The sequence below is a fragment of the Loxodonta africana genome, chromosome 7 (genome assembly GCF_030014295.1).
Source record: "Loxodonta africana isolate mLoxAfr1 chromosome 7, mLoxAfr1.hap2, whole genome shotgun sequence".
NCBI classification, from domain to species: domain Eukaryota; kingdom Metazoa; phylum Chordata; class Mammalia; order Proboscidea; family Elephantidae; genus Loxodonta; species Loxodonta africana.
In genome coordinates this window covers 95,286,125-95,307,740 of record NC_087348.1, presented here as the reverse complement: position 1 = coordinate 95,307,740, position 21,616 = coordinate 95,286,125, and the positions used below count along the sequence as shown (strand labels likewise).

Sequence of the window (21,616 nt, the reverse complement as noted above, 5' to 3'; positions counted from 1 at the left end):
ATGAGGAAGTGCTTAAAAATGATGGGGACATGTCAAAAGGACACAGAATGGAACAGTCATTTTGGAAAACAAAATTGGCAGTTTCTTATAAAGTTCAAAAAAATTTTTTTTTTTTTTTATAAAGTTAAATATACACTTATCCTGTTGTGTGCTGTGGAGTGGATTCTGACTCATAGGGACCTTATATGAGAGAGTAGAACTGCCCCATAGGGTTTCTTAGACTGTATCTTTATGGAAGCAGATCACCAGGTCTTTTCTCCCACAGAGTGTCTGGTCGGCTCAAACTGTTGACCCCTCAGTTAGCAGCCGAGTGCTTAACCACTGTGCCATTATGGCTCCTTACACTTATCCTATGACCCAGCAATTCTACTCCTCAAAAAGAGAAATGAAAACCTATGTTCATACAAAGACTTGTACATGAATGGTCATAGTAGCTTTATTCATCATAGTCAAAAACTTGAAATGCTCATCAGTTGTTGAATGGATAAACAAATTGTGGTATATACATACAATAGAATACTCTCATCAGTAAAAAGGAAGTACTGACTGATACATGAAACAGGGATAATCTAAAAAATATTATGCTGAATGAAAGTAACCAGACATAAAAAAGTACATGCTATGATCACATTTATATGAAATTCTAGAACAGACAAAACTAATTTATAGTGACGGAAAGCATATCATTGACTGCCTGTGAGGGAGATTGACTGCAAAGGGGCACAAGGGAACTTTCTGGGTCAGATGAGGTGTGGTAGTGGTTACATTGGTATATGTATTTGTTGTAACTCATCAAGCTGAACACCTAAAATAGGTGTGCTTTTTTCTTTTTTTTTAAATTGTACTTTAGATGAAGGTTTACAGAACTAGTTTCTCATTAAATAGTTAGTATGCATATTGTTTTATAACATTGGTTAAAAACCCCACGACATGTCAACAGCCTCCCTTCTCGACCTTGGGTTCCCTGTTATCAGCTTTCCTGTACCTTCCTGCATTTAAGTCCTTGCTCCTGGGCTGTTGTGCCCCTTTAGTCTCGTTTTGTTTTATGGGCCTGTCTAGTCTTTGGCTGAAGGGTGAACTTCAGGAGTGACTTCATTACTGAGCAAAAAGGGTGTCCGGGGGCCATACTCCCAGGGTTTCTCCAGTCTCTGTCAGGCCAGTAAGTCTGGTCTTTGTGAGTTAGAATTTTGTTCTACATTTTTCTCCAGCTCTACCTGGGACCCTCTATTGTGATCCCTGTCAGAGCAGTCAGTGGTGGTAGCCGGGCACCATCTAGCTGTACTGGACTTAGTCTGGTAGAGACCATGGTAGATGTGGTCCATTAGTTCTTTGGACTAATCTTTCCCCTGTATCTTTAGTTTTCTTCATTCTTCTTTGCTCCCGAAGGGGTGAGACCAGTGGCGTATCTTAGAGGGCCGCTCGCAGGCTTTTAAGACCCCAGACCCTACTCACCAAAGAAGAGTGTAGAACATTTTCTTTATAAACGATGTTATGCCAGTTGAGCTAGATGTTGCCCGAAACCATGGTCTGCATAGCCTTCAGCCCAGTAGTGTGGTCCCTCAAGAAGTTTGGATGTGTTTATGGAGCTTCCATGACCTTGCCTTGTACAAGTTGTGCTGGCTTCCCCAATATTGTGTACTGTCTTACCCTCCACCAAAGCTAGCACTTATCTATTATCTAGTTTTTCCATCCCCACACCTGCCCTCCCTTATAACCATTAAAAATTGTTTCTTTTTGTGTGTAAACCTTTTCATGAGTTTTTACAGTAGTGGTCTCATACAATATTTGTCCTTTTGTGATTAACTTATTTCACTTAGCATAATGCCTTCCAGATTTATCCATTGTGTTTTTGTTGTAGAGGTATTGGATTTTTGTAGATTTTAGAGATTAGAACTTTGTCTGATTTGTAACAGCCAACTTTTTTTTCCCCAGCCCATAGGCTCTCTTTTTACTCTTTTGGTGAAGTCTTTTGATGAACATAAGTGTTTAATTTTTAGAAGACTCCAGTTATCTAGCTTATCTTCTGGAGTTTGTGTTGTTGGTTATGGTTTGTATGCTGTTAATGCCACGAATTAGGGCCTCTAGCATTGGTCCTATTTTTTCTTCTATGAACTTCAGAGTTTTTGGCTTTATATTTAGGTCTTTGATCCATTTTGAATTAAGTTTTGTGTAGGGTGTGAGCTATGGGACCTGTTTCATTTTTTTGCAGATGGATATCCAGTTCTGCCATGCCGTTTGTTAAAAAGACTGTCTTTTCCCCATAAAATAGTTATATTTTATCATATGTAAATTATACCTTAATAAAGTTGATTTTTAAAACTTGAGCAAAAGATCTAAACAGATACCCCATAAAAGAGGATATCCAAATGACCAATAAACTTATGAACAGGTGCTCAACCTCATTATTAGTCAAAGGAACGCAAATTAAAATAACAATGCAGTATCACTACATACCCACCAGAATGGATAAAATAATCAAGACTAGTAATACCAAGTATTGTTGACGATGTGGGATAACTTGAAGTCTCATACTTTGCCGGTGGGAATGTAAATCGATACAATTATTTTGGAAAACAGGTTTGGCATTTTCTACTAAAGCTTTTTTTGATGTAAACCTGTAAATGGAACCTGTTTAGAGTCCACAGCAGATACCTCTGGTACTCATCACATTTCCTTGGCCCATCTCTGATTTCAGCTGCAGGTGTGGTGGACAGTTCCAGCTCACCTCATGCTGCTAGTGTGTCACCTCGAGTGTACATCTGACATGTTTTCTTGCTCTGCCTCAGGGCCTTCTCTAACATCTATGGGAGCTTCCTAAACCTGCAAGCAAAGCCATGAAGTTCAGAGGAGTCAACAGCCCTGGGGACAACCCTTACCCAACGAGAGATGGAAGCTAGTGGATAAATGCTCCAGCCTCCTGTCTTTCAGGTGGTCTATTCTGGGAGGCATTCTGTATGCTTCTCTGAGGTTCTGGCAGAAGTTATATTCTCAACAATGCATTGGCTTTCCATTCTGTCTCACTTCTGTTTCCTGGAATCATTTCCTGCACCCAACTATTTACGTCAGGCTGTGCCTTTTTTTTTTTTTTTAATTGTACTTTAGGTGAAAGTTTACAGCTCAAGTTAGTTTCTCATACAAAAATTTATACACACATTGTTATGTGACCCACATCATATGCCTATAATGTGACAGCACACTCCTTTCCACCCTGGATTTCCAGTGTCCATTAGCCAGCTGCTATCCCTTTCTGCCTTCTCATCTTGCCTCCAGACAGGAGCTGCCCATTTAAGAAGCACACTCTTCATGAGTAATATTTTATGTCTTATAGTCCAGTCTAATCTTTGTCTGAAGAGTTGGCTCCAGGAATAGTTTTAGTTCTGGGTTAACAGATAGTCTGGGGGCCATGTCTTCTGGGGTTCCACCAGGCTCAGTTAGACCATTAAGTTGGTCTTTTACTAGAATTTGAGTTCTGCACCCCACTTTTTTCCTGCTCTGTCAGGGACTCTCTGTTGTGTTTCCTGTCAGGGTGGTCATTGGTGGTAGCTGGGCACCATCTAGTTCTTCTGGTGTCAGGCAGATGGAGTCTCTGTTTTATGTGGTCTTTTTTGTCTCTGGGGCTAACATTTTCCTTGTGTCTTTGGTGTTTTTCATTCTCCTTTGCTCCAGGTGTGTTGGGAGCAATTGAGGCATCTTAGATGGCCACTTGCTAGCTTTTAAGACCCTAGATGCCACTCACCAAAGTGGGATGCAGAACATTTTCTTAATAAACTTTGTTACGCCAGGCTGTGCTCTTTGGGAAACCCAAACTTAGGTAGCTGGTACCAGGAGTGACCCTGGAGAGAAGGCCTTCAGGATAGGGTTCTAGAACTGAATCACTCACTAATTAGGAGGGAACAAGGACTTCATTATTGACAGTAAGTTAACTAGTGATCGTCCCTGACATGCTATACAATCTCAGTGACTAAGGCTCTTTGGTTGTGGTAGATTGGAAGAAGTACAAGTGGCAGGAGTACATTAGATCATGGAATAGCCTTCGCACAGTGTTTCTCAACTTTTTTTTTTCTTCATTATTACCCTTCTAAGGAGAATAATTTAAATTCTCCCTAGTGAGAGAAATTAAATACTAAAGAATGAAATTTTGTTGACTGGGGTTGAGCTTTGAAGGCCATAAACCATTGTAATATCTAAGATTATTTTTGTCCTCCCTCTCCCAAGAACCAATTTGCACCCTCTTGGAGAAGATATCACCACCATGGTGAATGCTCTAGCACTTGAATGATATGAGGGTAACGTTAATTATAACTTCTTAGAGTTGGCTGGATTTTGTTAGCTATCTTAAAAGCCTCAAATAAAGAGTATTTCAGGTTTAGGTAATCCACCTATCAATTCACGACATGCTGTGAAATCCAGAAGACCTCTGTGGAAAATTAAAACAAAACAAAATAAAACCCTCCTCTCCTGAAGCTGGAGGGAACAACTGTGCTGAAAATCAGGCCCAGAATGTAATAGGGTGGCAGACATGCCTCAACAAATCTCTTATGATAAAGTCCAAGTACTGTGGGTATGAAGCGGGACCCTGAGACCTGGGATGGAGACATTTGGGTAGAGGTAACTGAAACTTTGCATTTTTAGCAAGTAGCCTCCTCCTACTTGTTAGCATAGAGCAGATGCCTCTTGATTGGAGACTGTATTAGTTTCCTATTGCTGCTGCAACAAATTATGACAAACTTAGTGGTTTAAAAAACAACACAAATTTATTACTTTACAGTTCTGTAGCTCAGAAGTCCAAAATAGGTCTCACTACACTAAAATCAAGGTGTCAGTAGGGCTCTGTTTCTTTCTGGAGGGGTTTTCCACCTTCTAGAGACCAACCATATTCCTTAGCTGGTGGCCCTCTTCCTATATCCTCAAATAGTAAGTAGAGTCCTTCTCAGATCAAATCACTCTGATTTCCTCTTCTGTAGCCAAAGCTCTTTCTCCTCACTCTTCTGTCTCCCTTTTCCGCTTTTAAGGATTACACTGGATCCACATGGATATGCTAGGCTAATCTCTGCATCCCCAAATCCTTAATTTAATCACATCTGCAAGATTCCTTTTGACATGGAAGGTAACACATTCATAGGTTCCAGGGATTCAGATGTGAACATTTTTTGGGAGCATTATCCCAGCTGGTCCCTGGAAACCTTATTGGACAGTTCACTGAGTCAGAATCGAGTCAACAGCTATGGGTTTTGGTATTATCCTGCCTACCACAGAGACAGTGCTAAGATAGCCTGGATTAGAATCAGTTTACTGAGTGTGTGATTTTGGTAAGTTACTTAACCCTTCTGTGCCTGTTTCCTTATCAATAAGATGGGGATAATACTAGTATCTATATCAAAGAGTTGTTAGAAGTTGAAAGGAGTTAGCGTTTGTAAAGTGCTTAGAACAATATCTGGCACACAGTAAGCACTATACCAAAAAAATCCAGTTGCCATCAAGTTGATTCTGACTCATGACGTGTTGAGAGAAGAACTGTGCTCCATGGGGTTTTCATGGCCGTGACCTTTTGGAAGCAGATCACTAGTCCTTTCTTCTCAGGTGCCTCTGTGTTCGAACTGCTAAATCTTTTGGTTAGCAGCTAACTATTTGCACCACTCAGGCACACCAGAGCACTCTATAGGCATTTATTAAATGCATTTTAACAACATATTGATTCCTACTATGTGTCAGGCACTGTTTTTGGATCTGGGGATATGGATAGTACAGGGCAATAGGTTTCTCTTTTTATATGGTCTTTTTGGCCATGGTCTCTTAACTCCCACAAAATGATTGGCTGGGACTACTCAAATAAGGTGTATAAAACTCTTATAGGGATTGGACAGCAACTATGTAAATAAGGTGCCTATGGCCTACCAAGGGGAATGGTCAGTTGTGCCATCCCACTAGGCTTAAAAGAGCCAATCCCACAGAGGTTGGGGGAACTTCGTTACCATTAAAAAAGAAGAACAAGAAGCAGAGCGCATTCTTTGGACCTGGAGTCCCTGCTCTGAGAGCCTCCTAGACCAAGGAAACAGAGAGAGCTGTAACACTGAAGATGGCAAGAGACCTGGAGAGATAGCAGCAGCACAAGACAGCAGAGGCAAAGGGCCGGCAGACAGCTGCAGTGGGCTGGGTGACGCAAGGAGTGAGAGAGCTGAGTGCCTCTAGGCAGGAGGCTTCCTGGTGAAGTAGGGTGCCTCTGGGCACTTATCAGTGGAGCTAAAGAGCTGTAACATTTGCCCAAGCAGGGCAGAGGCCAGGCCCGAGTGAGAGGCTGGTGGCAGAGGGCAAAAGCGAGGCCTGCCTGTGGGTGTGGCTGTAGAAGAAGTTGAGAGCTGTTTTGGTTGGAAGCTGTCCTGACTGAAGAGGTATCCTGAGATGTATCCTGTTACTTCCAAGTTGATCATGATCCTGAACTGTAATCTGTTACTTCCCTAACAAACCCCACAGTTGTGAGTATGGTCTGGAGTTCTGCGTGGCCATTGCAATGAATTATCGAAACTAGCAGAGAAGTAAAGAATGCCGTGGAGGGAGGGCTGGTGTCAGAATTGGTTAAAAGGTTGGGGAGTTGGAGGTATGTCTGACCTCCACCTCACAGGAATCAGTTTTGGGCTGATCTTCATTCTCTCTCTTCCTGAATGTAGACTAGGTCTGATGCTACCACATCACAGATAGAACTATGACTTGCTCTCAAGGAGCTCAAGGATCAGATACACAAATGCAGTTACCACACCGTGCATTACGTGCCCTAAAAGGCATGGAAGTGCTATATGTCGTTGCTGTGTGCTGTCGAGTCAATTCCAACTCATAGTGATCCTACAGGATAGAGTAGAACTGCCCCACAGGGCTTCCAAGGCTGTAATCTTTATGGGAGCAGGTAGCCAGATTTTTCCTCCCGCAGACCAGCACATACGTTCCAACCACTGCCAACCTTCCTGTTAGCAACAGAGCACTTAACCATTTCAACACCAGGGCTCTTATGGAAGTACTATAGGATCATAGCATTTGAAGTCTCAAAGAAACTATTTAGAAATATTAGTCAAATGAATTAATGAACATGACATTTGTATTGAACTTCGTAGAATGAATAGGTGTTGGCAGGCCTGATAAGGAGGGAAGGGCTCACAGATGTGAAAAAATAAGGTTTGGTCAAAGAACACTGAGTAGTATTTCAGAGTGGCTGGAGCAAAATATATACGGTGAGATGAAGCTAGAAAGGCTGGTTGTAAGCAGTCAGGTTGTGAAAGGCCAAGTTAAGGAGTTTAAACTTAATCCTGAAAGAAATAAAATCCGTTTGGAGGGTTTAAATAAGGGAAGGCATCATCAAATTTGTTATTTAGAAAGACTCCTCTGGTGACCAGTGAGAAGAATAGATTGCATTTAGAGGGACTGAAGTATTCTCTAGTTGCCCAGGCACTGGTAGTGGGGTGAAGAGCAAGGACTTGAGAAATATTTAGGAGACTAAAGGACTTGGTGATCAATTTCATATAGATATTGAGAGAGGAAGAATGGGGATCTATGTCCAGGTTTCCGGCTTAGGGAACTGCTGGAAAGTGGTCCACTCACTGAGACTTGGAAGGAACTTAAGAGAAATAGCAAGAAGCGGCGTCACTAGGTGGGTGTGGATTGCACCTCGTGACACTGTCAGAAGGGGTGACACTAAAATGACGGCAAGATCGGCGGCGAGTGTGCCAGAGTTGCCGGGGGAGGGGCCACCAAAGCAGTTGTGTAACTAGGGTTGGTTGATGTCACCCGTCACTCAGTATGGTAACTCATCACCCCACCTGTCACCCCACCATGTCACCTGCCTGTTGGGCCGAGAACAGGGTCTCTACCTTGGCCAATAGGAGCGAGAAGTTCCGCGGAGCCTCAGGGGTGGGACCGGAAAGGGCAGGCCGCGCAGGCAGGGGTGGAGCTGGAAGGGGCAGGCCTAGAGGAGTGGCTGTCGGCAGTGCGACGTGGCACCCAACTCTGCTCTGGGGTAGGGAATGGGGGCGGAGTGGGGCCGTTCCGCCCACCGGAGGGGGTTCGCTAGCCTGCAGAGGGGGAGGGTGGTAGTGACACCACGAGATACCGCACTGGGTGACATCAACCCTAGTGAGGCCACTGGTAGCAACTTTGGGGAAAGACGATAATAACAGCCGACACTCTAAAGAACTTAATATCACCTAAATTGTAGTTACTGTTATTATCGTAAAACTGAAGTTTAGAAAGACCAAGTTAAGGATACACAGAAACTAATTATTATGGAGAAACTGTGGCTTAGAAATGTTCAGGTCCTATCATTAACATGCATAGAGCTGGAATGTGAAGCAAGGCAATCCGGATCCAGACTCTTAGCCACTAACACTGTCTCAGTTTTGGATATGCTGAAGTACAGTGGGGCATGCCAGTGATCCTGTCCGTGAGGCACTGGGAAACACAGGATCCATGGTGGGAGAAAAACAGGAAGTGGAGCCCATTATTTTCTATGTCAGTTCACGCTAGTTCAAACTTCTCCACTACCATAGTCTCTGTCTTTCCCTCCACCCCGCAACACACAAAACGAACAACAACAACAAAAAGTCTGGCTGAGATCACACAAGATCGGAGTGTTTTCAAATTCAGCTTCTGGCTATGCTAAAGGATGCGGGTGACGGTGACAGTGATGCTTCGTAACCTGAGAGGGACCCCAGGCCCAGGGGTTAGGCTGTCTTATCCGACCCTGACTACACCACTAACGCCCCCAAAAGTCATCCCCAAACCTTACCAGATAAAGGCTGTGTGAATGGAGTCAGAGAGTGCAGGCCTAGAGGCTCTTCGTGGGTGCTATGACGTCATGAGGCACCCGGGTGATTCCCAGCTTCTGGCGTCATGCGCCGATGACGTCACCCCAGCGGCTCGCCCTCCCCTTAGCTTGGGTTGGCCTTGCCGACGCGGGTCTGTCCAGCCCTCCCCGCCCCCTCCCACCTGCAGGAGGCGGGGTGGGCTGGGCTCCGCCGGCGCCACCGCCCCACGGAGGAAGGGGGGCTGGTGGGAGAGGCGGTTGGGACCAGCCCGGTGGCGGGTGGTGTACAATAGAGGCTGCGGGCGGGGGAGGCTGTCCCGTTGGGGCTGCAGCTGGAGCCGAAAGGTGCCGGCTGCACAGTAGACGCCCCCTCTCGGCTTCGCCCACATCCTCCCTCCCCCTTCGCGGTCCATCGCACCTCCCTTACCGGTTCGGCCATCCTACTCCACAGACTCATCCCCTCCTCACCGAGCGCCCGGCTCTCAGGATCCTCCACAGAGAATCTCCCGTCGACTTCCCACCTCCCTCAGAGGCCACCCGAGGCCCCTCACATCCCGCCTCCCTCAGACCACCGATCCTCCACCCCCACCACACCCCCTTCATCCGCCTCGCCCAGCTCCCTCCCGCCCACTTCACCGTCCCCTTCTTCGCAGATCCCCTGCCCTGAGGGGACTCCCTGGCGCGAGCCGGGGTGGAGGAGGCTCCGAGTGCCAAGCGGCGGCGGCTTGAGGCCGAAAGTGGAGCGGTCGCTCGCGCTCACTCGCGCGCTCCCTGCCCGTCTCTGCCGCCGCTGCGGGGGTAGAGGAGGAGGAGGAGGAGGAGGAGGAGCCGAGTCGTGCGGAGCGAGCGTGGAAGGTGAGAGCCGGCCTCCTCCCCGGTACCCCAGGTGTCGCGGGCTTCGCAGGCTGGGGCGCGGGGGCGGGGCGGTGCGGCGCGCGGGACGCGGGCAGGCAGCCTGAGGTGGGGGCCCGAGGCCCGTTCATTCCCTGCGAGGGGGCCAGGCGGGAGGGGGCGCCAGGTAAGGTGAGGCCGGGGCGCCGCCCAGCGAGGCTCGCCGCTCCGGTCGGACCAACAAAGGCCCCCTGTGCATGGACCAGCGCGGCCGCCGGTCTCAGACTCCGGGGGACCAGGGGGAGGACGAGGGGGGCGGGGGACCGGGAGACCCGACAGGTCCTGGTCCGGGACCGACTCTCTCCCAAACTCTGTGGTCTCTCCGGCGCTAACCATGACCCCCGACAAGGTAGCCTAGCAAAGGGGCGACGCAGTCTTTTTCTGTGGAAAAAAGTAATCCCGTCCAGGTTAGGGTTCAACTCCTTGAAAAATGGAACTGGCTGGTACTTGTCTTATGCAGCCCCTCCCCCACCCCGGGAATACGCCGACTTGTAAAGTTTAAAACACGGGGAAAGGAGAATTATAGTTATTTTATGTTCGTTATTACGTTTCAAAAGACATGATTATTATAGCCTTTACTATCTTGAATATTTTAACAGCAGACGTTACTGGGAGTGTTTTGGAAGATATAGAATCACTTGAGAAGTACTGGGTGTTTATAGGTGTTGTGAGCAAATTGCTTGCTGTTTTTTTAAACCTTTTGGATAACTGTCTTACGCTTTATTTCCAAAACTGTGAAAGGTGAAAGGCGGGGTCAGTACTGTGGTTACCAATAAACATTCAAACTAGTTAGTTTTCTTTTAAGAGTTGTACCTGAAAAAAAAATCTTTAAATTTGCCTCCTGTGTTTCTGGGCTCTCTGTCAGGAGGAAACAGTACAGAGACACCTCAGCCTTCTTACCTGTGATTTCACTTCTTACCTGTGTAACCTTGAGCAGGTCACTCCTAGACTTAGTGTTCCAGGAGTGTGCTTTTAGGCCTAGAAACAGGCAGGTAGCAAACACCTACTTAGCTTTCAAGACTCAACTGAAGAATCCCCCAAATGTGAGGTCTTTGCCGGCATCTACCTCTCTGTGCCCTCTGGCAGAACTGATTTCTCCCCACTGGGGCCCTCACAGACCTGATAGGATTTCTACCACAGCTCTTCTAACATTTTTTGTGCCTGTGTGGGGAATCCTAGATCAGGTACATATGAAAGCTACCGCACCTCAACTAGAAACTCTCTCAAGCAGGGTTTCAGGAACATGAACCCTGAAACATTCTCTGAAGCTTACCCATACCCTTACCTGCATAAGCTCATGGCCTATCTGGTAAATTTGCCCATTTGGTTATTCATTTATCCAACATAACTGGAGTCGGGAGAGGTGCTGTGTTCCAGGCCTCCTGGTAGGGCTTTGTAGATTCAGAGTCTTTTTAAGACATTCCCTGTCTTCAAAAAAGCTCAAAGTCTAGTGGGTGAGGTAGACCTGTAAACAATAAAGGCCTGCCCTAATCTCTGGGGGACTCCACTTGTACAGGACCTGATATGCAATAATCGAGGCCGCTGGACCTGTTTTTCAAGTCTTGTCCTGGCCACAGTCAGTCCTGCCGTGACTCTCATCCATAAGAGGGGACTTGATTAAAAGCTTTTTCAGTTCAATTCAACATACATCTACTAAGCACGTGTTATCAGTGTTTTTTCCATCAGTGTTAGGCTTGGGGGAATCACTGCCCTGTCCTTCCAGAGTGATCTTCGTAAAACAAAAACCTGATCACGTCAGTTCCCGCACTGCTCATTGGCTAAAGATAAATTTCAGACTTCTAAACGTAGAATTAGGGCACCCTGGTGGCTGCAGTAGGAGCCTTGGTGGCACAGTGGCTAAGAGCTTGGCAGCTAACCAGAAAGTCAGCGGTTTGAACTCACCAGGTGGCCCTCATAAGAAAGATGTGACAGTCTGCTTCCGTAAAGGTTACAGCCTTGGAAGCCCTATGAGGCAGTTCTTCTCTGTCCTACAGGGTCGCTATGAGTCGGAATAGACTTGATGGAAATGGATTTGTTTTTTTCGGTGGTATAATGGTTAAGCATTTGGCTGCTAACTGGAAGGTAGGCAGTTCAAACCCACCCAGTGGCTCTGCAGGAGAAAGACCTGATGATCTGCTTCTGTAAAGATTGCAGCCAGGAAAACCCTGCTCTGTCACATGGGTTTGGTATCAACTCAACGGCACCCAGCAACAACAACAGCAGCAACAACATGGAATTGCAAACGGTTAACTCCCTTGGCTGTTAATCAAAGGGTTAGCAGTTTGGGTACACCCAGAGGCTCCTTGGAAGAAAGGCCTGGTGATCTACTTCTGAAAAATCAGCCACTAAAAACCCTCGGAAGCACAGTTCTACTCTGACACACCTGGGTTCACCATGAGTAGGACTTTACAGGACCTGGTGGTGGTGGCAATATGAAACAAGTTCCCAGAAAACAGACCACTGCCTACCAGCCTCGCTGTTTATAACTTCCTTGCCGTTTTTCCCTCTCATCCCTGCTTTTGCATGTGCCTTGCTTTCTGTCTGGAATTCCTGCCTCCTACCCATTCCTTGGAAACCCTGGTGGCGTAGTGGTTAAGTGCTACGGCTGCTAACCAAAAGGTCGGCAGTTTGAATCCACCAGGCGCTCCTTGGAAGCTCTATGGGGCAGTTCTACTCTGTCCTATAGGGTCACTGGGAGTTGGAATTGACTCGATGGCAGTGGGTTTTGGGTTTGAGACCCATTCCTCGGAAACTCCTGTGGTGTAGTTGTTAAGAGTTTGGCTGCTATCCAAAAGGTCATCAGTTCGAATCCACTAGGTGCTCCTTGAAAACCCTACTCTGTCCTATAGGGTCACTCTGAGTCGGAATAGATTCCATGGCAACGGGTTTACCCCTACCTCACTGTGGAGATGCCCTTAATGGGCCTCTGGGAAGAAGTCCTGTAGTCTCTCCTCTTATTCTCCCCATAGAAGGGTTGTTCTTCCAGCCTCTGGCTCATGTTCATACCATTCTTATAGCCCACTATAGCACTCTATTTCAATGATTTGAATTTGTGTCTTCTTTTCCATTAGCATGTGAATTTCTTGATAGCAGAGCCTGTTTTATACGTCTGTGTCACCAGTGCCTAGAAAAGTTCCTGAATAACCGTTCAAATGAATGAACAAACGGATAAATGAAGAAGCAAGTTAAGGCTAATGAGGTAGGGGTTACCCCATCTTTTGGGTTAGAGCAATTGGTTTTTAAAGTGTGGTCCCTGGAACGGCAGCATCAACATAACCTGAGGGAAGTTTTTAGTGGTACCCTATCTTGTTTTAACATGTCTTCCAGGTGGTTCTGATGCCTGCCACGGTTTGAGAACCACTGGATTAGAAGACCTGTCCTTGATGAGACCAGCACTCTGCCACCCCCTTCTACCGTTTATATCTCATAGCAATTACCAACTGACATATATCCTATCCTATCCTATTCTAGGGAAACCCTGGTGGTGTAATGGTTAAGAGCTATGGCTGCTAACCAAAAGGCTGGCAGTTGGAATCCATGAGGCACTCCTTGGAAACTCTATGGGGCAGTTCTAATCTGTCCTATAAGGTCACTATGACTTGGCAGCATGGGTTTTATCCTATTCTATCTTTTGCCACTAGAATGAAAACTGTGTGAAAGCAGAGAATTTTGCCTGTTTTGTTCACTGCTTCGATCCCAGTATTTGGAATAGTGACTGCCTTTTAGTAAGCATGGCAAATATTTGCTGAATGAGTTCTGTAAGATGATTTAGCTCCAGTTGCTACATTGGAGTCTTATTCAAGAGTAGTTCCTGGAATGAAGAGGAGCCACAGTCCAATATGCAAATCCAAATGGATCCCAACATTTTTTAAGATTAATTTTAGGCTGAGTTTTTTTCTCCTTCTTATGTCTACCTTTCTCTACCAAAGCCTGCAGGATTTTTCTCCCGAGACCTGAAAACTGCAGTTGGATTATCATACACCAGAATTGCTTCTTGGAAATTTGCAACGTCGTTTTGCAAGTCTAACTAAGCACCCTAGCTTTTGAGCCTTTTAACTTCAAACTGCCTTTTCCGGATCTCCTGTGGTTTTTGCCTTTCTTCAGTGATTCTTAAGTTAAAGCCATACAAGGGCCTGTTAGACTCGACACAAATGTTTCTCTTCCTTATGAAGCTCTTCAAATGCTTTGTTTCTTTCACTTTCTTATTAGCCCATGCTTAGTTTTCTCCTTTCCTAGTTTCCCTCTGGGAAAGTGGTTTCATTTGTTCGCCCACTTGTAAACATTTTCTGAGCCCTTTCCATGTGTGCTAGGTCCTGTGCTGGGGCAGGATGTTCAGATATACATTGAATGGTCCAAGCCCTTAAGGAGATGATTACAACATGATGTGAGAAGTGCTAAAACCAAGGGATAAAATAGTAGGATAAAAAAGTGATGCATGATCATAAAGGTGGGTGAGAGTTGCCCTCCTATTTTTTCTCCTTCTCAGTTTAGGACTAGTTTGTCAAACAAGCACCATTTTGATAAGCAGACTTTTTTTTTTTTTTTTTTTTAATTTAAAAAGGTGGCTTTGCTGGGGGCAAATCAAGGCAGAATCAGCAGTTGCCAATTTGAGACAACTCTCCTTAATTCTGTTGCTGCTTTTAATGAATTTTATTTCCCCCCTTTTTTAACTTTCTAAACCATAACCAGAAAGGGGTGTGTGTGTGTGTGTGTTTTTTTTGGTTATAGTAAAGAGACTTTTAAGGTTATCAAATATTTTTCATAGATGTCATTTTAATTTTTAAGGGATAATATTGTTATTTAGGGTGGGAGAGTAGTGAAACCCTGGGAAAGGCAGGAGACCTTAATTTAGTCTCTATGTCACTGCATGACCTTGTAATTTTATCTCTTTGCCTTTTGTCCCAATTGTAAAATGGCGATAGTAACAGTTGCTCTACCTAGTTTACAGGATTAAGAAGCAACTAAATAAAATACTGAATTAAACCTTTGAAAAATATGATTTGTTAATTATTATTGTGTGCTATTGAGTAGATTCTGATTTATAGCGACCCCAGGTGACACAGTACAACGGCCTCGTAGGGTCTTCTAGGCAGTAATCTTTATGGAAGCAGATAGCCAGTTCTTTCTCCTGCAGAGCCACTGGGTAGGTTTGAACCACCAGCCTTTTGGTTAACAGCCAAGCACTTAAACTTTGTTCCACCAGGGCTCCCTAATTAGTTACTAGGAGGCTGTAAACTTATTAACAGTGGCCTACAGTATTGGACACCTGTTAGGTATTAAGCACTATGTGAGATGTTTAACATGTTTTCTCCAGTCCTCAAAATAACCATGTAAGATGGTGGCTGGTATCTCTGTTTCAGAAATATGGAAGCAGAGGTTCGGACTGGTAAAAGGAACTTATTCAAGGTTTTGCCTCTAGTAACTGACAGACCTCAATTCCAGTCCATATCCACTCAGGCAGCTTTAGTTTTTCAGCAGAGGATATAGGAGTGTTTTGTAATTAATATATTGCTGTGAGAGTTAAGATTTCTCTCCATTAAGCCTGCTCTTTTTTGTTTGGTCAAAAAAAATTTTTTTTTTGAGAAAACAAACTTAAGTTTAACAGTTTCACAGTACAAGCTTGCAATTTACTCTTACCCTAAGAGGAAATCAGGATTGTTTTAAAAAGATTTCAGGTTCATTATTTTTGAACACAAAACATTCATCTAGGTTTAACAACGAAGTTTGAGTAAACTATAACTGTTAAATAATTTTCAGCTTTTCTCCAGTTAGTTGTAGGATGTACTTAAGGAGTAAGTATATTTAGTTTAAAGCAGTTGAATTATGTTAAATGTTGCTTTTATACCACATTACATTCAACACTAAAACTCAAATATAAGAGCTGTGTCTACAATTAAAAGCGAAACATTTGGCATGTTTGCTAATTCTAGTTTCACTTAATACCCTGTAAGACACGTAAGTTTAAGCTTTTTTCATGTTAATGAGACACAGTACCAATACTTTAGGATTTTGGTCTTAGTGTTTGTATGAAATTCTGAGACCTTGATTTAAATCTTTCATTGTGATTTCCTTTGAGGTGTATTGCACTAAGGAAACTTGTCAAATGAATCTTCCTTTAAAAAAATTTTTTTTCCTTCTGTGTTTAAACTATTTTTTGAGTTCTTATAATAGTGGTCTCACACAATATTTGAGACCACTATTATAAGAACTCGAAAAATAGTTTGAATAGAGAAGAAAATATTCTTTGATGGTTACGAGAGTGGGGAGGGAGGGAGGGAGAGGGGTTTTCACTAACTAGATAGTAGATAAGAACTACTTTAGGTGAAGGGAAAGACAGCACACAATACAGGAGAGGTCAACACAACTGGACTAAACCAAAAGCAAAGAAGATTCCTGAATAAACTGAATGCTTTGAAGGCCAGTGTAGCAGGGGCGGGGGTTTGGAAACCATGGTTTCAGGGGACGTCTAAGTCAACTGGCATAATAAAATCTATTAAGAAAACATTCTGCATCCAACTTTGGAGAGTGGCGTCTGGGGTCTTAAACGCTGGCAAACAGCCATCTAAGATGCATCAATTGGTCTCAACCTACCTGGAGCAAAGGAGAATGAAGAATACCAAAGACACAAGGTAATTATGAACCCAGGAGACAGAAAGGGCCACATAAACCAGAGACTACGTCAGCTTGAGACCAGAAGAACTAGATGGTGCCTGGCTACAACCCATGAGTGCCCTGACAGGGAACACAACAGAGAACCCCTGAGGGAGCAGGAGAGCAGTGGGATGCAGACCCCAAATTCTTGTAAAAAGACCAGACTTAATGGCCTGACTGAGACTAGAAGGACCCTAGAGGTCATGGTCCCCAGACTTTCTGTTAGCCCAAGACAGGAACCATTCTGAAAACCAACTCTACAGATAGGGATTGGACACGACTATAGAAAATGATACTAGTGAAGAGCGAGCTTCTTGGATCAAGTAGATACACGAGACTATGTGGGCAGCTCCTGTCTCTAGAAAGGATGAGAGGGCAGAGGGGGTCAGAAGCTGGCCAAATGGACACAAAAAGAGAGTGGAGGGAAGGAGTGTGCTGTCTCATTTAAGGGAGAGCAACTAGGAGTATATAGTAAGGTGTATATAAGTTTTTGCATGAGAGACTGACTTGGTTTGTAAACTTTCACTTAAAGCACAATTAAAAAGAAAAAGATTAGTGAACACAGATTTACATTTACATTTTGAATTCATAGGGGGAAAATAATAATAGCTGTTATTTTGTTCAGTCTTCACAGCAGTCCTGTAAGATATGTATTCCCATTTTATCAGTTAGGAGACTGGGGACCATAGAAGTCTTGGCTTGTTCAAAGGCATAACATTAGCCATTGGCTAAATATTGATTTAGGACCACATTTTTAAATTCTAAATGTACTTTTGCCATTATATTCTATTGCCTTTTAAACTCCATCAGACTAAACTTTGGGGCACTAGAAATATGCTTTTGGATTGCTTCAATATCTCTTTTATCTTCTTCGCTCTAAGAAAACCCTGACTGAAGTCCACAGTTTGAACTAGAAAAAATACTTTCTGATGAAACTTTGTGTCAGATGGTCAGGATGTTGCAGACTTTGGAAGATAATGCTTTTTTACTGAAGCTGTGAGATCAGAGTTTATCCGGTGTTCTGAGTCACCTGTGCCTGAATATTCATTTCCCTTTGCCATCATAAATTTATTAACATAATGTACTACATTTTTCTGCTCTTGTTTTAGGCTTTTTCTCTAATGAGTGACTTCCTCTTCTCCCATCCTCTTAGTGTTTGAGATGGGGGAAAATCATTTATGTGCTTGGCTCCTCAGATGATCCACTCTCTCTCTAGGAATAGCATTGTAAGTTTAGAAACAACCAGAGGTTCATTGATCATTAATATTTTGTGTGGTATTGATTAATTCTCAAAAATTGATCTGTTTTAGTTATAAGAAGTCCATTATGTCTTGGCTCTTATTCATGGAGTCAGGGTTAGAAAATTTGCATGCAGCATTGGGAATTCATTCTAGTTATGGGGCTTTCTTCTTCTACTTTTTTACTCCCAGCCCACTCCAGTGTTCCTTTCCCTTTCAGACTGTCTAAAGTACCAACAGAGGCTGGCAAGAGCATTTCCTTTTTTTTTTTGTTTAATTGGATCTGCCTTTTGAATCTCTTGGGTATGATAAATGCTACAATATGCATGGCTTTTACCTTCATCTGCCTGCCTATATCTTACCTTTTTTTTCAAGGCCCAGCTTTCTTTATTCCTTCCCTGATTCTCACAAAGTTGGAATTGACTTCTTCCTCACTTGAACACTTATTTAGATCTCTATATTTTTTTCATTTGGAAAACATAAATAATGCCTAACTCACAGAATTAGTGTGAAAGTGAATGTGAGAAATTGAGCCATATAGATGTTAGATAGAATTGTAATTTTATAGCTACAACTATGCATAACAGTGGCTTTTAGTTTTGGCTCTGCGTTTGAGCTATTTGTGAAGATTAAAAAAAGCACAGTTGCCTTGGCTCTGTTTCCAGGGCTACTGAATCAAACTCTCTTGGAATCTCTATTTTTAAAGGTTTTTAAGTGTTTCTGTGATACAGCCAAAGTTGAAAAGCACTGCCTTACAATATATTTTGCATAAATGTCTTATCTAATTGGAGCCCTGGTGGCATAGTGGTTAAGAGCTCTGCTGCTAACCAAAAGGTCAGCAGTTTGAATCTACCAGCTGCTCCTTGGAAACCCTGTGGGGCAGTTCTACTCTGTTCTCTAGGATCGCTATGAGTGCATTTGAGCTATTTGTGAAGATTAAAAAGAACAGTTGGCCTAGGCTGTATTCCCAGGTCTACTGAATCAAACTCTCTTGGGATCTATTTTTAAAGGTTTATAAGTAATTCTGCTATATAGCCAAGGTTGAGAAGCACCGCGTTACATTATATTTTGCATAAATGTCTTATCTAATTATTAGATAATTAGATAATGTTTTTATTGCTATTTAAAGTAATGTTTTTATTGCTATTTAAAGTTTATTCACTTGCCAGACATATATAAAGCATCAGGTATTGTCATAAGCTCTGAAGAAACAGATGAATCACACATAACAGATGAATCATATGGATATATAAATTCAGGTTTATAGGTTCCTGGAGAAACAGACATGAACACAGATAATTATACTATATTGAGACAAATATGACACAGGGAGATATGTGTAGATGTTATATGGACGCAGAGGAAGGACATCTAATTCCACCTGAAATGGGGGTGGCCTGGCAAGTCTTTTTAATGGAAGCGACACCTAAGATGGGTTTTGAAAGAGGAGCCGGGGTTAACCAAGCACAATGTGGGTGAGAGTTGGGAAGAGAAAGGATGTTCCTGAAAGAGACTAAGATGTGGGCAAGAAGGCTTGAGAGCCTATTCTGGGAACCCTAAACAGTTTCATATACCTAGAGGATAGGGTACAAGTGATGACAGCAGAGAGGAAGGCAGGACCCAGATGATGAAAGGCCTTTTGTGTAGTGTACAAAGTATTTTCATTCATATTATCTCACTTCCCGGGGTTAGCTAGGACAGGTATTGTTTTACCTGCATTTTATAGGTAAGAAAATGGAGAGTTTAATTGAATTCCCTGAAGTTATACTATACAGCTCAGCTTTGATTTGAAGGCAGGTTCTTCTGACTCTTGGGCTCATGTTTCTTCCATTACACCGTAGCTGTAAGTGTAAAATATGAACCAGATTTTGAAGGCTTAGTGCTGAAGAAAGAATGTAAAGTGTCTCATTAACATTTTTTATATTGATTATATGTCAAAGTATTAATATTTCAGATATATTGGGTTAAATAAAAGATATTTTAAAATTAACTTTACCTGTTTCTTTTTTTTAGTATGGCTACTCCAAAATTTAAAATGTGTCTTATATTTTTGGCTTGCATTGTATTTCTCTTGGGTGGCACTGGTTTAGTGTAACATTCCAGTTTTTTTTTTTTCCATTTGCTGTTGAATCAATTCCAAAAAAGACTTTATGGCTATTCATAGGTAGCAAAAGTAAGTGGTATGAGATGAAGTTGACAAGTAGGAAGAGGCCTTTCAAAATGCTACTCTGTACAGTATCCTAGTTAATCCTGAGAGACCAAGAAAGGATTATTAAATCTGATTTTGTAGGTGGAGACAATTAGAGACTGCTAAAGGCACTCTTACCCACTACACTGGGACTGTTTCATTAATGTGTACCTGCCCCACTACACCCTAAGCTCTAGAGAATCATTTCTCTTTAAGGTATGACACCTTAAAGAGAATGAATTTTAGCACAGTACCCTTTTCTTTAAAATAAAAAACTATCTTTTTTCTCACTGTTGTGTTCCCACCAAAAGCAAAACCTGTTGCCATCGAGTCGACTCATAGCAACCCTGTAGGACAGAGTAGAACTGCCCTATAGGGTTTCCGAGGACTGGCTGGTGGATTTGAACTGCTGACCTTTTGATTAGTAGCCGAATGCTTAACCACTGCACCACTAGGGCTCCTCTAGCTTATAACAGGCATTTGATAAATATTTTTTTTAATTGAATGAAAGCAGAGCCAGTATTCAAACCGAGGTCCATTTGACTTCTATACTAAGAACTCTTGTTTGATTTTCTCAAATTCAACAAACATACAAGAATCCTTTTAGTCTCTGGTGTTGGGAGAGGGTAGGAAAGAAGAAACCTCACTGTGCTAGATTTTTAGCTGCCCACTGCAAATACTTTTGACCCAAGTAAAAGTTAAAGTCATGCCCTGATACTTATCTAAGGATATAGAAAATTCTTAAGCTGATTACCTACTACTTTGCCATTCCAGGCCTTTCTTCATTTCATTTGAGTTGAGGAATTACATGTTACTGAAAAACAGCATTAGATTGAGGCCCTCATAGGCATACTGGTCTTATAGAGAGTCCATTCTTTTTATTACTACGGAAGGCAGTGTTTCAAAAATGGACCATTTTCTTTTAGGTTAGTATGGGTTTCTTTAAAGTGCCACACGATCCTTAAAACAATCCTTAAAAGACTTAAGTATATAATGTTACTACCTTTCTTTCATCCAGAATAACAGATCTCTATTTCACAAACTGTTCTGTAATACCATTAACAGATCTGAAATTTACCCACAATTAAATCACTTTAGCAAATCAACTGTTTTTTTTGTTTTCCTTTTCTCCTTGTATATAAACACATGTGTTTACCATAACAAAACCCATTGCCGTTGAGTCGATTCCGACATTACATAGTTATAAATATAATGTTGATCTACGTTTGTTGTTGGTTCTTTTTTGTTGACCTGTAGATATTTCCCTGTTACTCCTTAGTCTTTATTATAATAATTAAGATGATATTTCATAATTTACCTAAAACTATTCTCAGTCAATGTTCTATCAGAGAAATAGACCTGTCTGTCTGTCTGTCTGATCTATCTATATTTAGTCTATATCTATTTACCTATCTAATCTATCATCTTATCTACCTACCTACCTATCTATCCCTGTCTTTAGTATATGTATTTATATGTGTGTGTGAGTATAAAGAGATTTATTTTAAGGAATTGGCTTATGCAGTTGTGGGGGCTTGAAAGTCTTGAGAGTTGTAGAGCTGGCTGGGAGGCTGGAAACTTTTGGATAGGAGCTGAAGCTGTAGTCCACTGGTGCGATTTCTTGAGGATACCTCAGTTTTGCTGTTAAGGCCTTTCAGGTGATTGAATGTGGCCCACCCAGATTACTGAAAATAATCTTTGGTTGAAGTTCAGTGATTAACCACACCTGCAAAATACCTCACAGCAACACTTAGATTAGTGTTTGGTTGAAATTTTTTTTTATATAGCTTAGCTAGGAAACCCTGGTGGCATAGTGGTTAAGTGCTACGGCTGCTAACCAAAGCGTCCGCAGTTTGAATC

At 42.8% G+C, this 21,616-nt stretch overlaps 1 protein-coding gene across 1 annotated transcript in view; it reads left to right on the top strand.

The window, feature by feature from the left end:
• Positions 1-9,627: 9,627 nt before the first annotated feature.
• Positions 9,628-21,616, top strand: part of LOC100668003 (serine/threonine-protein kinase PAK 1) — a 165,665-nt gene continuing 153,676 nt past the window's right edge. The window contains exon 1 of the mRNA XM_064288735.1: positions 9,628-9,643. The gene's annotated coding sequence lies outside the window, so the exon portion shown is untranslated. The remainder of the gene's footprint in view (positions 9,644-21,616) is intronic.